Below are 15,729 nucleotides of genomic sequence, written 5' to 3'. Positions count from 1 at the left end.
GGATGGAAAGTAACTTTAACTGGTGCTTACATGATAATATGTAGGAGCATCAATGTAAGAAATACCCGTTTCGTTTAATGGCTACAGAGATACTGTGTACCGATCTGCATGATTTTTGGACAACATCTATAACGGGGCCAGACAACCCCCCCACCCACGTGTGCGCGCACACACACACACACACACACACACACACACACACACACACACACACACACACACACACACACACACACACACACACACACACACACACACACACACAGCTAAACATCCCACACGGAAAGGAAATATATGCACATATATGATATTATATGTGACATATATGAAACATATATGTTGCATATATGCCATATTCATGGTAATATATGTTCATATATGTGGATATATAGGAACATATATGTGTCATATATGGCTTATATATATCAACATATATGCCATAGTCATGGTCATATATTTGCATATATGTCATACATAATGTCTCATATATAGCTCATATATGTCTGACCTTATGCATATATGTCATATATAATGCCTCATAAATAGCTCATATATGTCTGACTTTTTGCATATATGCCATACATAATGCCTACATCTCACTTTTATTTGCAAAATAATGTGCATATAAGTTTTATATAACACAATTTATCATTTTCTACTTAATGCAGGTCACCCCGGTTGCTGGGGGGGGGCGAGTTATGGCCTTTTTAGCGTGCTGCAGTGGAGGGGGTGCTCCACTAGGGGGTGCAATCACTTTTGGATCTGAGCAGCCGGAGTCGGTGGCCCCCCGGGAATTCCCCATGAGCAGCCCTGTTGGGGTGGTCATTTGGTCATTTTTGCACTTTTTGGCAGCTGGAACAGGGGGTCCCTGGAGCTCTGGGGGTCCTGGGAGGGGTGGAGGTTGTGGTTTGCCAGGCAAGGACTGTGTGTACAAAGTTTGGCATGGGGCAACGATGGCAGAGATATGAGTTGGGGAAAAGTGTGACGTGACGGACAGCCAGCATTTTCACGCGACGGGACCAACTACATCGGACTCAATGTCAAAAATCAAGTCAGAATAAGTGTATTTTATCTGAAAAAATATATAATTGATGCTGTGTGTTTTTTAATATAAAACTAATATAACATTCCTATGTAAAATAACATCCGGATTTATTAATATAATTATAGGCTATTAATTATATTATTAAAATTATTTATAGTATGTATTATAATTATATTAGTTGTAATAATTATTGTTATTATCATTATCAATCAATTTATTATCTAATATAATCTTTGCATAAGTGTTGTTCATCACATGAGAAACAATGCATTGTTGCATCAGCAGTTACAGGGTTAAGTTCCCAAACTTGGTTAGACCAGTGACATCACACAGTGCTTTGATGTGCCTGCAGAGTGAAACTGGATTGAACCGGTTTGTTTGAATTGCTTTCAGTGACTCACTGCCAGTGAGTGTGAATGCAGGCAGAAGGCTCTCTCATGGACTAAATTTATATCTCCTTTTGGTAGGTGAAATTTAAACAATACTTAACCACTGGATAATGTATGTTAAGAATGTTGTCTGTGGTGTTTTGTCTGTGGTGTTTCCTGAAGGGCCCATGCTAACCAGTAGACAAATACAAAGCTAATGCTAACTGATGCTAAAGTTATTACAGTACATCCTAAAGGAACTGAATGTTCCAACTGTGTTGAATAGCTTATACTATGCCCTTTTGATAGAAGTGGCAGTTTTTTTGTTTTGTGTTATCATAGGTGCTTTGCTGTGTACTGTAGTATGTGTGGCTATAAGCTAACATTAGTTAGCAATTGTTCCATGTTAGCAGCATGTGTTGTTTGTAGCTAGCTAGCTAATGTCAATTTGCTAGTTGTTCAATGGTAGCAGAGAGTGTACAAATGGAACCAAACAACCCCTAACAGGTTAGAGTTAAGGGGAGACCTTGACATTTTAATCTGTTGTTGACTGTTAGCCCCCAAAATAATCACATTTGAACTGCATGGGGACCTCCCAAAATATTCACATTTTAACTGGGGACCCTCCACCCACCAAGTACTTGGACTGCAGTGAGCTTGTAGATCTGCTATTTTCACATTGGTTGCCTCTTTCTTATATCAGCTGACAATTTGGCCAATGTTTGACCAGTTTGTATTTAGTGTTGTTTACTTTTGATGTTAGATCTTATAGTGGAGCTGATGTTAACACCACTGACACCAGCCAGACAAAATGACACACATCTGACACTCAAAGGAGGCATGTGCTTGATCCATCATCATTTGTCAGATCATTTAATTTCTGGAATCAAATTGGTTTAATTAATTGATAACGTGTGTGTGTGTGTGTGTGTGTGTGTGTGTGTGTGTGTGTGTGTGTGTGTGTGTGTGTGTGTGTGTGTGTGTGTGTGTGTGTGTGTGTGTGTGTGTGTGTGTGCACACTGTAGGAAGAGTCCTTCAAGGCGTGTTAAAGAGGACTACGCAAATCACTGCCTTGTTTCCATACCTGGCCCATCCCTAGGGCACTTTGGGCTATGTAAGTACATATTACAAGTCTAACTTCCTTACTCCTCACTCCTGGAATTGCCCGAAAAGACAAGAGTGAGATTTCAACTAAATTTCAACAAATTTTCCATATGCTGACCCCAACAAGTTGATCGCCACAGATGTCAGACCTGTTGACCTTGATTTTAGCAATTCTCCAGACAAGGGCACGTGTTTAGTTTTTTAAGGAGAAAAAATAAAACACGTTCTTGTTTTTTAGGAGCAGTATTACAATCCAGTAGATGGGAGTGGGTTTCTTGCATGGAGAGTGAAAACACTTCAAAACGAAGCCTCAGAGGGACAAGAGAAGAAACACTCAGCCACTGACAGGTATGTGATTTTGATTATAGTTATTTCACATGTTAAATAATGTTTTAATGTGCATAGGCCTATAGTGCATTTTTGCTACTGTGGTGGGCATCGCAAGGGGGTCCAGTAAAAAGACAAGTGGCCCTCTGGTGTAAGGGGTAAAAACTGTCTTAACGTTTTTGAGAAACTAAACCCAACATCACATTGTAGCAAATCGCGTGGGTGCCCACTAGGCCACTTGTTCCCAAGCAGTGGGTCGGGATCCATATGTGGGTCGCAGACACATTTTTTAACGTTCCTTATATTTGTATAAAAAAGTAGTTAGTGAAAATGGCCTAAACTAGTGAAAACAGCAGATCTACAAGCTCACAATGCGTCGCACCGCATTGTGAGCTTGTAGATCTGCTGTTTTCACTAGCTTGGGTCCTGGGCATAATTTCTCTTGAGCTAATAGTTTGGGAACCACTGCTCCAAGCCATGGCCCATTGGTCAGAACTAGTCCCAAGTCCCAACATACCTTTCTCCTAACCCCTACAAGTACATACCTTTCTCCTAACCCCAACAAGTTGATCGTCACAGATATCAGACCTGTTGACCTTGATTTTAGCAATTCTCCAGACAAGGGCATGTGTTTAGTTTTTTAAGGAGAAAAAATAAAACACGTTCTTGTTTTTTAGGAGCAGTATTACAATCCAGTAGATGGGAGTGGGTTTCTTCAGCTAACGACAGAAACCCAGTGTCTTGAGGGCATCGCACTGATGATGGTCAAGGAGAAGATGAAACAGACCTTCACCCATTGCCAAACAATGGTTCATGACCCAGTGAAGTCCTCTGAAATATTCACCACCTTTACAAGATTTCTTGACATTGCAGGAATGGTATGTCGCTCTTTAACTGTCTTGCCTTAAAGTCAAACTGAAATGAAAAATGACTTTAAACAGATCACATCCCTGGTCATAGGGTGAACCCATTAAAATGTATGCCATGTTGTCTGTATTCCATCCTGTCTGCAGATACAGGATTTCAGTCTGATGTTTGGTGATGACATCGCTGCAGAAGTGGCCTACTTACTCACTACATGCAGTAAGTCCTTGAACAAAGCTGTGGACTCGCCCAGACAGGCGACCATGTAGATCTGCTTCATAATGCTGAATCCACAACAGAAGAACTGGAAAATGGTACGCTGGAATTAAAGGAATAATACTAATGGAAGAGGGGATGGTTTTGAAACCAAAATGTAAACAGATTTTAGTAAAATGTCTTTGTTTCCCCCCCACCCTTGTATTTTCAGGATGGGACAGTGAGATGTCCTCCATCTTGCCTTATCCACCACATGCCACCCTCACCTCAAGGCCGCAACGAGACCAGGAAAGCTCTCAGCCCGACAAGCCATTGACCACCTTTTGAAGTTTATCTAGGTAAGGTTACAGTTCAATTAAAGTTTTTAAGATGTCTCACTGTACTGTCCCTAATATTCACCCTTAAAACTATACTTTTCTGAAATTATGCGATGACCATGCTCATCTGTAATCAGCGACTGATATGTGTCTGCTTCTAAATCTAAATACTGAATGAAGAAATTCAAAAACTGTCCTGGGTGTTCCCAAAAGCCTGATTAGATGCTAAAATGACAAAAAGTAATTTTGAAATTGGAATATCTCTTTAAGTTACTCTAGACCCCCGGGTGTGTTGTTATAAATATCCCCTACCCTGGCTGGGTCACCCACCATTCACAAAAAATGAAGCATAGTGTTGCAGTTGTCAATTCTGTCAGCTCATTTCTTTGTCTCACTTGAAACTTTACATTTTCTGTTTACTGGAGAGATTGCCGTTGAACATGACAATCCCTGCTACTGAGAAAATAAATATTCCATAGCAATGGCATAGCAATGACTGTTATCAGAATATAGCGCTATTTAACACTTATTTGTACTCAACCTTTGAATATGTTGGGATTGTCATAATATTTTTTCCTCTTCATTCCAGGCATTGAACACCTGCAAGCTCTACAGGGACTTGTTGAGATGGTTGGGGACATGGAGATGGCAGATCCAATGTGAAAAGTTTAGGTGTTGGCCATTGAGGTGCAAGAGCTATATCCAGGTATGTGTATAATGGATTTTACATTTTTGATGGTACGATTATAGTCCAGGTAAAAATTTGGGAGGTAGACGAACATGTTCAATATACATTTCACACTACAGTGAGAAGATTAACTATCTTAACTATATCCCATACTACGCTTTGTGATCTGTTAGAGCTAGAAAGTTAAGTTTCCTTTAGGCCTGCTTTACACTGGCAGTCAAATCCAGCCTAAATCAGATCTGAGTCACATTCAGATTGGAATCCGATTGGCTTAAATGGTCACATGGAACCAATCAGATTCCAACCTGGATGTGACACAGATCTGATTCAGGCTGGGTTTGGCTGCCAGTGTAAACCAGGCCTAATTAGATCACACAATGGTCTGTTTCCATGGTCCACTTGAAGAGCAGAAACTTTGTGAAATGTGTTAATCATGGAATCTTTGTTCACTGGCTGTGGACTCTGTGTTCTCGTTGGAACAGGTAGCCATTCACCACAGTGCTAAGAAGGACTGCAGTCGCCTGTTCCACCAGCTGTTTGACAAATTCTTCACGACTGAAGAACTGGAAGGATGCAGTTGTCACAGGGAGGCATGGTGTTGTTCCAGAGCTCGAGGGCAAACATATGCTGGACCCCACCAAAGTGGAAAAGATTCAAAGTAAGTTTATCTTACACTTACACGTTTTCAGATATACAGTATGATGTCACCATTGCATTGGTTATATGTGGGAAATAATGTGTCTGACACATTGTGCAGTAGTTAGTAAAGAAATGCTGCCCAGCTTCAACATGATGTTGCAGTGGTGAGTCTCTCCTAGTCTAGTCAAATACTTTTTAATGTAATATTGTAACATCCCCCACTGACTGAGCAAAGGACCGAACATGGAGAAAACTAGCCCCATATAGAACCTCACTCTCCGCTGCATACCGTTGTGCTCCTCGAGATGAGGTCCTAAGCGGATATCCCTGGGCTGCTGTAGAATGCCTCCACGCCGAGGTAGAGGTTCTATCCAAAAAGTAAAGGTAGTTCCATGCTCCCAGAGTATGATTTTCCATCCCGCGGTGCATAACAGTATGCAGCAGAGGTTCTAGGGCTAGGGGAAAACATGTTTAATGTGCTATTATAGCTAATTTCGTCTTCTCTGTCTCCAATCTTACGGTATAGCACCGGAGCTGGATGGAAGGCAGTATCGGTGGAAACATCAAGACTGGTTGGACAACGCTGAGGTGATTCACAGCAAGGGGAAGAGCAGGCTGTTCTTCCTGAGAAGACTGCGATCGTTTTGCCACCAAACAGTTTTTTTTTTATTAATGTGGAATAACGTGCTGGGGAGGAACAACTGAGCGAGTGACACCTTCAACTCAACAGACTGGTGAGGAAGGCGGGCTCCGTTGTTGGGTTCTCCTTGTAGGGGGTGGAGGATTAATTGGCCAGGATGCAAATGGCTAGGACGCTGGATATCCTCCCACCCCCTCCACCTTCCTTGGATAGACAGAGGATCCGATAGATTCCCAGGACGGAGATGTGAGAGACTGGGAAAGTCCTTTGTGAATGTTATACAATGAGAGACACAGCGGTCGTTTGGACAACTATAACTTAACTGGAATAATTGTTACTGACTGTTCCTGTGCGGCTTTGCTGGGAGTCCAGCCCATGTCACTTATACTTTTTTGCACTGACCAATGGACATTTTGCATTCTCTGTAAGTATGTGCCTGTATGTTAATTATTTACTCCCTACACACACACACACACACACACACACACACACACACACACACACACACACACACACACACACACACACACACACACACACACAATGTGTGGCCATTAATGTGCCAGGCTACAGCAGTCGATATGTCGTCAGTTCAGTTTTCAAATGGAACATACAGTATCAGTGTCAGTTGAGTTCTGCTTGTATGTGAATAAATGCTAATAATGACTTCAAGATTGTGTGTTTTATTTTGTATTCCTGTAGGTATATATAGAGAGTATGGTATGTGTATCATTTAACACATATATGTACATATATGTTGTGCATATATGTGCATATATTCTACATATATATGTGTACATACCAGTCAAAGGTTTGGACACAGCTTCTCAAACACACATTGAATAGAAGCTGTCCAAACCTTTGACTGGTAGGCTATGTGCATATATCTTGCGACCATATATAAACATGTGTGCATATATACATATATGTACATATATGTTTATGTGTCACACATATATGACATATATGACATATAGGCGGCCATTTTTTTATATGTGGCATATATGTTTGACATATATGCATGCATATATTAAAAACATATATGTTCATATATTTTTCTTCCGTGTGGGATGTTGCCTCATGCTAGATGCAGAATAGATAAGCCTCATGCTAGATGCAGAATAGATAGTAGATACACCATAAAAATGCTAATATACAGCATATGATTTGTGAAAGTGACAAACAGGCTTCACAGTTATGTCAGGTGTGTTCATATGCTTATGGTGATGCGATTTCAGATCAATTGCTCCAGCCATTGAGGAGAAACGCTGTGACAGACACTCAGACACTCAGACACTCAGACACTCAGACAGACAGACACTCACTCAGACATTCCGAAAATTATATGTTAGATTTGAACTAGGGCTTATAGTAAGTGGTTAATCATAATGTTCATAATGAAATGTAATGTAAGTGGAGTCAAAAGTAGTTTGAAATGTAATGGAGTGAAAGTTATACTGTACTGTACTTGTGCAAAAATGCAAACACATAAGTAAGATACACAAAAAGATTTACAGTACTCAAGTAAATGTACTTAGTTACTGTCGACCACTGGTCAAATGAAGCCCTACAGTATATGCAAGTCCCAAAGCCCTCGAACTGATACCACATGTACAGTGGATATACAGTACTGTATATGTGCTGTACCACACTGACTGAAGTGTAATGTACACAGTACAACATTCACTTGCTAAGCTCTGATTTCTCTGCTCTTCCTTGTGAACATATACTCTACTGTATCTGCACACACGCACACGCCCGCACGCCCGCACACACGCGCGCGCGCGCACACACACACACACACACACACACACACACACACACACACACACACACACACACACACACACACACACACACACACACACACTGTAATGTCTTTATTTGGATTTTTGATTAGAGACATAAATCATGTCAAAATCCAAATATCAATCAGAATCAAAATGCAATGCAAGATCCTGATCACAGTTGTCTAAGCTACACACCAGCACACTACCAGTTATGAATGTGGGTGACAGCCGTCTTTTACACACGACACATGCAGACAGAATTAAATTTGACTAATTATGTTGCCCTTCACACACACATGCACAGGAGATTAGACAGCTTCTCACTGGGGAAAGTGGGCAGCCCAGAACCTTAGCCGCCCTAATGGGGGTGATTTCCAGTGTTAAGACCCCCCCCATACACACACAAATGTGACTCCCAAAAGAAATGAGGGGGAGATGGCATGATTGTTGCCACAGAGATTGGGAGGAGGGGGGGGGGGGGGGAGTGAGGACTTGCAGGATTTGCATAGGGCTTAATTTGATCTACTTCAGATTGTGACTTCCTTCCACTTGATGTAATTAAAGGGAGAGATGTGACTAATTAAGTTGATGGTGAGAAGCGGCGGAGGAAACAAGGGAGCGTGGTTCATGCGCGGTGCAGACGCACCATGGTAAATATTGACAAGAAGAGTTGATTGGGAGAAGAACAGTACAAATGAGGGCTGATACACGCTGAATGTGTCGCTATCAGGGCACAAAACTCATATTTCCATATTTTATGTTGGTGTTTTTTTCATAAATCAACGCCCACTTGTGACTTGATCATACATACAAAAGTATCAACAGTAGTCCCATATTCAGCATTCAAACTACTACTCAAATAATTATAATACAATTCTTTATGATTGGAATGAGTTTCTCAATTCAGGGTTTTCTGTATTTCTTTCAATCTGTAAGGGCCATGGTATTTAAAACCACTTTGATCACTACACCAATGTCTGATCACTAATAGTAGTTATAGAATGGGTAAAATGCAGAGGACAAATTTCAAAAAGCAGATGTACAAACACAATGCAATGTTGCAACGCGTTGTGAGCTTGTACATCGTCTATTATCAGCAGAGAGATTTGGTTTTGATTGATTGATTGATTGATTGATTATTGGCAGTTTGCAATAGAGAAAAGTACAGTTTCATGACGGCACAAATTTCTGGTACAAGGTCAACTAAAAGGAGGTCCTAGAAAGCCTTGCAGCTTTTTTACACAGGAACCACATTAAGTATCTCATACAACATTGAAAGACAGATGGATAGAACATAGTACTTTACCTAGGATAACAGCAAATTCAAAAGCAGAAAAAGCATAACATCAATTAAAGGTATTAATAATAATAAAAAAGGGGGGGCAGCATGGGGGCTTTAGTCTATTTACAAGTCACGAGTAGCAGCTGGTGTAGAGGGAAAAAAGAGCCCACAAAGTAAAGTGCCAACTCGGGCCTGTTTTACTAAGGATAGAGACTGTAAGTGATTTTACAGCGTACTGTACAGTATGTTGGAGAAGATTGCCAGGCTGATTTCCCTACCCACCAGCTGCTGCTAACGACCAGCCCGGTGAGAGGCTGGCTAATCACACAAACAATTAGTGGGCCATGTAAACGGCCCTCGATTAAACTGGGGTTAATCGCCAATGACAACCTATAAAATGCCAATAAAGATGCACTGACTGCTCCAGGTCAAGCCTGGAATATCGCAGGTAGGCTACTAAACGTGCGCACATGCGCACGCATGAACGCACAAATAAACGTTTGCAGGGTTATCAGGGGACTATCATTCTACATTGTATATCGTTTTGAACATTTATAGAATACAAAAAACACATCGCAAATATTGGTTTAAGTTGCTTTTTCAATGTTCTTGGGGAACCTGAACGATGGCCAATACCTAACTAAGGGGAGACGTCCATTCCCTACAATAGAACTGTCTATGTCCACACCCACACACGCACGCACGCACTCACGCACACACACACACACACACACACACACACACACTCACACTCACACTCTCACACACACACACACATTGTAATGTCTTTATTTGGATTTTTGATTAGAGACATAAATCATCACGCACACACACGCGCACACACACACACACACACACACACACACACACACACACACACACACACACACACACACACACACACACACACACACACAAGCTGCCTGCTGGTACACTGAATCCCTCTCAGATATATCTAAAAGAAAATACAATACAAAAAATAAAGCACTGTTGTCGTTTTATCCCAATCTCCCAATCAATACCCTAGCCTATTGGTAGATGTGTTTTGACCAAATGCCACTTCCCCAGCTCTCACTGATATACTGTAGTAAAAGTGTTAATTGTCAAATGTGGGCCTGGCTGGCCCAGAAGCCCTGATTCATGGCTCAGCATGGCTGTTTTTATAGAGAGACCTTTAAACTGCACAGAGGAGCAGATGCAGACACCATGCTGCTGCTGCTCTGCTCTGCCTCGCTGCACATAGCTCTCTCTCTCTCTCTCTCTCTCTCTCTCTCTCTCTCTCTCTCTCTCTCTCTCTGCTGTCCCTGCACTTTCCACATGTCTGTGTGTGTTTCCACTAGGGATGGGACGATATGAAAATTTCATATCACGATTATTGTGACAAAAGAAATTTACGATATTATCGCGATAATCAAAATCCATTATTCTGCCGCGGAACATTTGCCAAAAAATAGCCGATCTACAAGCTCGCAATGCGATGCGTTGTGAGCTTGTAGATCGGCTATTTTTTGACATTTGATAGAGAGTGAAAAAAAGACTATAAATTATAAGTACTACTATTATACGTACCTTTTACCAATTATAGAGGGTTTTAGTGGTACCGGATATGCAGCTCGGCAAATAAAAGCTGAATTGATCCCAGTGCATGACGGAGGACGATATCACAATAAATTAAATCTCCACGATACGATTATCGTGAGTGTTTTTTATCACGATAAACGATAATATCGCGTATCGTCCCATCCCTAGTTTCCACGCCTCTATCTGCGTCTCATTCCCTCTCTCTGTCAATCTGTCTTCATGCCAGAAGAAGGGTCAGTTTGCAGAGCGCTATTAACAGAGAGGTTGGTATGGGAGGGGGGGAACACTGGCACACGCGTGCCGTTAAACTCTGGCGATAATAAAACGCTAACGTTATTTTGGCCTCCTATCAGGCACACGAGTGTGTGTGTGTGTGTGTGTGTGTGTGTGTGTGTGTGCGTGCGTGCTGGCTTTTATTACTGTACATTAGATGTAATCACTGAGCATGGTTTGTTGGGTTTAAACGGAGCCACTCAGCAAAGCATGCAGCCCCGGCACATGCATTTGCTTTTAATTGAATTTTAATCTGTATTTGCGGTCACAATTTCCCTGGTCCAGGGGTAATTATCTATTACAATAATGTTATTGGATATGGCGATGTGCACGCAGCACACTGTGCCTGTGGTGTGGTCATAAGCTCACAATGCATGTGTAATCACCCAACGTTGCTGGCAGGGGAAGCTGCTTTTTTTTTTAAATGATTGCAGGAAGTGTGTTCCTCTCATGGTTGCTGGGAAGGGGGGGATCTATGCCTCTGCTTTTGATACCCCTGCTCCATTATTTTATGCTTTAACTATTACAAAATAGCAGATATACAAGCTCACAGTGCCGCACTGCGAGCTTGTAGATCTGCTATTTTTGAAAAAAACGTGAAACTTTGTGCAAGTCTTTGAATATTTTGACCCGATTCTATAAGTGTCTACTAAATCCTTCTAAGGTTTTTTGAAAAACATATGTTTGTCAGTGGTGCTCAAACCTTTATGTCAAGGACCCCCCAAAAATGATATGTATTTGGCCACGGACCCCCATCGCAAAATATTTAGTTCCAGAGACCTCCAGAAGCAAAATGTTAGTTACAAATGTTCGCTCTAAAAATACATATATATTCATAGATTTGCACAAATTTTCACAACTTTTCAAAAATAGCAGATCGACAAGCTCGCAACGCGGCACTCGGTGCCGCGCTGTGAGCTTGCTATTTTTCAATAGTTAAAGCATTAAATAATTCTAGGCCTAAATGGGTTAAAATGTTCATGGTTTATTCCTTCTTCTGGTCAGACTATTTCATATTTACTGTGTTTGATAATATCACAATTTCATTAACATATTTATGTTAACCACATTATCCCTGACATTCCTACTTCATGGCAAATGTCCTAATTTGACAAAATGTGTGAAAAGGAAAATCCATTTCTAAAACAGCCAAAGATAACCAATCTAGCAAGCTTTTTTAACAGATAGAATCCTAGAAGGAAGCAAACAAGACAATGGCATCCCTGCCATCTTCAGTGTGACATACCACGGCCTCTGTGTGTGTGTGTGTGTGTGTGTGTGTGTGTGTGTGTGTGTGTGTGTGTGTGTGTGTGTGTGTGTGTGTGTGTGTGTGCGTGCGTGTGTGCGTGCATGCGTGCGTGTGGCTGCACCTCTGTGTCCCTGTGGATATAGCTCTTCCTCTCTTCTCTACCTCTATGCTGTCCTCTCTCTCCTTAGCTCTTAACACCTTCTACCCCCCCTTCTCTCTCTCTCTCTCTCTCTCTCTCTCTCTCTCTCTCTCTCTCTCTCTCTCTCTCTCTCTCTGTCTCTGTCTCCGTCTCTCTCTCTCAATCGTTTGGTTGCTTTGTCTCTCTCACTACCCCGTCTCCCCCTCAGTCCCTCTCTCTCTCTCTTTCTCTCTCTCTGTCTCTGTCCTCCACTAGTCTCATTAGGGTGGGACTGAGGAGGGGAGGTGAGACGGTTACTGTGACAACAGTAGAGTGATGGGTGGTGTGGCAGTGTGTGTGTGTGTGTGTGCGTGAAACAACAGGGCTGCAGTGGCAATATTCAACACTGCCGCATTCTATCTCACTCGCACGCACGCACGCACGCGCACACACACACACACACACACACACACACACACACACACACACACACACACACACACACACACACACACACACACACACACACACACACACACACACATCTAGCCCTATTACAGCTCTGTGCCAGAGGGGGTTCTATAGCCAGAGAGGCGGATATCCACCATGTCCATGAATGAAGAAACAAATACTGTCCTCCTCTGCTGAACGCACACTGGAGAAACACTGTGGACACACTGTTACATTCACATAGTTCATTTAGCTCTAAGGGAGAACACACAGGGCCCTATTATGAAGGTCTTATGCCCACGTCTTATGTGATAATTACAAGTGATACCGCCACCATCTTATGCGCAATCCTTAACGCTAACAGTTAAGGTTTAAGACTCGTTAGCATATTTAAAGGGGAATTTCGGTCAAAAACGACTTTCCTACCTTTAAAATGATGTTTTTGGAAGCCTCCGGGCTGGTCCAGGCGTTGTTTGACCCAAAGCAGCAATTTATTCCATTTTCGATTTTCTCCCCTACCCCACACGGCTCCAAACGGCACTACTAGGATCGATTATTAATCTGGTTATTATTCTCGCTCGAAAGTCACTTTTTTCGCTCGTTCTCCGTCCCTCATACTGTCGTTAGCATATCCAAGCACATCATCTACAGGGAGCATCCATCTTTGTTGACAAATCTGTGACCCTTCAACTCAGCCTAGTAATCCTGTCTCGCCACTAGGGGCGCGCAGCCTACCAGACCAGCTCCCTTCTGCTGGTACTTTGTGAAGAAAATAATTTGTAGGTAACAGAATAAACTGAATATGTTGTCTTAGTCTCAGCAAAGGGTATACAGAAACTATAACTCACACCTACAGTATGTAGATATCTGCCTATTGTATCCTTGTCAAAAGGAGAGGACATAGCTCAAAATAGGGTCGTCACCCCAAAACAGATACAGAAATAGAGATACACTAATGCAAGTTAAAATACTAGAAAGCTATAGTCAGATTAGGTTAAAAAAAGGAGGATAATGTAATAATAATATAGACTCCTTGTTACCTATTGCCCATTTATTAAAAAATGCACATTTAAAACAATACAATGATTTTTTTGGGAAAAAGATAAAGTACATTTTCAGTGTTGGATATTCTATTGAGATGTATAGAAACATAGCATTACAGAGCCAGGCCATCATGATACAAATAATTCAAATTTCTAATGTAATGTAATGATCCAATTGAAAATAAATAAATCACATTTTATAGGTCTATATATATATATATATATATATATATATAGGGCTATATACTATAGGGCTAAATTACATTTACATACTGTGTAAAGGACTACATTTTCAAGGGTGTTGTATTTTCACAGCTCTCTGTAGGAATGTTGACTGTCAATAGACTGAGCCATCAGCCATCAGCCAATAGACTGATCAATGAGCCATCAGTGTTGTTTTATCCTGATATCCAAATTATTCAAAGAGATAGAAAAGACCCAGCGATATTGAAACAAATCACCAGAGAAGTGGGTGGGAGGGTATGAGAGTAGCAGCAGCATAGAATTATATTATATCTGTGGTCTAGTAGGCTGCGCGCCCTAGTGGCGAGACAGGATTACTACGAGTTGAAGGGTCACGGATTTGTCAACAAAGATGGATGCTCCCTGTAGATGATGTGCTTGGATATGCTAACGACAGTATGAGGGACGGAGAACGAGCGAAAAAATGACTTTCGAGCGAGAATAATAACCGGATTAATAATCGATCCTAGTAGTGACGTTTGGAGCCGTGTGGGGTAGGGGAGAAAATCGAAAATGGAATAAATTGCTGCTTTGGGTCAAACAACGCCTGGACCAGCCCGGAGGCTTCCAAAAACATAATTTTAAAGGTAGGAAAGTCGTTTTTGACCGAAATTCCCCTTTAACGCATGGGGGAGTGTTCATATGTTAATTAAGGGGAGCAATAGCTGCTATTATGAACCCTGAAACTAAACGCATACCGTTTTAGATGTGGTCCTCTATGTTGCACCGGGCCTGGTGATATAGACCTATAGTGTATTAAATATGGTTTTATTTATGCAAGCATTGGGATTGTGAACATATTATGATTATGGCCATGCATGCATTTGGACATTTCTCCTTTCAATATGCAGTGCCCAAATTTGGAGATGACTGACGTCTGACTGATTGCAACCGAAGGTCGCATTTACCCTGAAAAACCTTGTCGCTTGAGTGACCTTCCTTCTGTACAGGAAGTGATGTCAGTGTGATGTCAGTGAGTCGTGACATCACTTCCTGTACAGAAGGAAGGTCACTCAAGCGACAAGGTTTTTCAGGGTAAATGCGATACGTCTGGCTTCTACATTCAATCCCTCATATACTGTGCACCCCATAACCCAAACTGCACATAATTTGGAGCACTATTACGTTCGAACAGGCAAGGACTAGTATAAATATATACAGTATATACCCCCACGCTGACAAGCACTTGGGATTGTATTTTGGTCTTTAAAGTCCTTAAATAGTCACTTCACTGTCATCTAGGGACTGGGGACCCTCCAAGAACCATGTCTGCATGTGGTCCCGACCCCCAGTTTTAGGAAGCTTTGCTGTAGATGAGCACATCATGATATCTCCTGTGATCCACATGGAATGGCCAGCTGAGTCAGTGGGAGGACATAGGACACGTGGTGGAGGAACATGTTTTCCGACCCAGTTCCTCTCCCTGCTGAAACAGGTGACGCCACCAACCTGTAGCAGCCACAGAGATCACCCTCCCTGCCTGCCCGGCTGG

At 41.8% G+C, this 15,729-nt stretch overlaps 1 protein-coding gene and 1 long non-coding RNA gene across 2 annotated transcripts in view; one reads left to right on the top strand and one right to left on the bottom strand.

The window, feature by feature from the left end:
- Positions 1 to 15,729, bottom strand: part of dscamb (Down syndrome cell adhesion molecule b) — a gene marked incomplete at both ends in the record, with an annotated part of 264,878 nt that overhangs the window by 145,874 nt on the left and 103,275 nt on the right. The gene's annotated exons all lie outside the window — the stretch shown is intronic.
- LOC308289769 lies at positions 3,885 to 4,894 on the top strand. Its single transcript, XR_013962259.1, has 3 exons — positions 3,885 to 4,022; positions 4,136 to 4,262; positions 4,831 to 4,894. It is a non-coding gene; the product is annotated as an uncharacterized lncRNA (long non-coding RNA).

Source organism: Nannobrachium achirus (genome assembly GCF_963921795.1).
Source record: "Nannobrachium achirus genome assembly, chromosome: 8".
In the NCBI taxonomy this organism is placed as follows: Eukaryota; Metazoa; Chordata; class Actinopteri; order Myctophiformes; family Myctophidae; genus Nannobrachium; species Nannobrachium achirus.
Note: the sequence above shows the minus strand (reverse complement) of the source record. Positions and strands in the feature narration are given on the sequence as shown.